The sequence below is a fragment of the Penaeus monodon genome, chromosome 25, assembly GCF_015228065.2.
Source record: "Penaeus monodon isolate SGIC_2016 chromosome 25, NSTDA_Pmon_1, whole genome shotgun sequence".
Lineage (NCBI taxonomy): Eukaryota > Metazoa > Arthropoda > Malacostraca > Decapoda > Penaeidae > Penaeus > Penaeus monodon.
Window position 1 is genome coordinate 18,847,347 of NC_051410.1, and position 510 is coordinate 18,847,856.

A 510-nucleotide genomic window follows, 5' to 3' on the forward strand; every position below is an offset into this window, starting at 1 on the left:
TTCACTCACAATTTAAATGATCTAATAAAAAACTTATTTTATACAGTACTGACAGTACAAGAACGAAGAAGAAAAGAATGAGGTTAAAATTTCATAATAGCAACTTTGGTCATTTGGTTTGTGATTTAAATCTTTATTTCATGAAAATAATCATACATTAATAGTATACTGAATAATCAACAAGAATAAAATAGGGATATTAAATATAAAAAGAATACAAAACTATTATCACAAGATGAGGTATTTGTTACACTGTCTATTATAATCTCCATGCATTAACTGGTACCTTATTCTTCAGCTGAGACCAAATATCATTAAGCTCTAAAATGCAACACTAAAATAAAAAAAACTAACCTACATAAAACACCACATTCCCAAATTTTAGCAACATGAAATCAGCAACAAAAAACTTTTTAAACCCCATACTACCTTTCTAAAGTAACCTCAAAAATTTTATGCAAATTTTGGTCTTACAAATTATTTCACTGTGTAACTAAGGTTTACATGCAA